Source organism: Tupaia chinensis, unplaced genomic scaffold (assembly GCF_000334495.1).
Source record: "Tupaia chinensis unplaced genomic scaffold, TupChi_1.0 Scaffold000248_2, whole genome shotgun sequence".
NCBI lineage: Eukaryota > Metazoa > Chordata > Mammalia > Scandentia > Tupaiidae > Tupaia > Tupaia belangeri.
Genome location: NW_006159727.1, coordinates 273,566 through 274,149, shown reverse-complemented (window position 1 = coordinate 274,149; position 584 = coordinate 273,566).

Here is a 584-nt window from a genome sequence, read left to right as displayed (position 1 = left end):
AACAAAAATGAAAAATAAAGAAGAAAAAAAGAAAAAATATATGATTTTTCTTCATTTAAAAATCATACATGGGGCCAGCAGGTGGCATAGTGGTTAAGATGCTAGACTCCCATGTGGCCAACTGCAGTTCAAGTCCCAGACCCAGGAGCTTGAAACTACACTGGGCACGTGTGCGTGCATGCCCAAAATCCTAAGAGGAGAATGGAAGAGAAGGGATTGTGGTATGGCCATCCTACTTGGGGGGTATTTCTCGCCTTCTGTCTCTCTGTTTCTCTCTGTCTCTGCAGTAAGCGTACATGCCCCATAACAAAAATCTCTAAGAAAACAAAAGAGAAACAAATACGTATGATTGAATAGGCACAGAGGAAGGTCTAGACGGTTACAGAACTTCCTTTACCACTGCAGAGTATGATTAGAGGGGAGAGATGTGAGGAACCTTCTACTGGTTTATGCATTTCTGTATGTGGACTGATTTTACAAGTATGTGTTACCTTGGTAATATGAATCATAAAGATGAACACTTTTTTATAATAAACACAATGCTGCAAAAGAATAATTATATGGTGAAATATTTACAATGGACT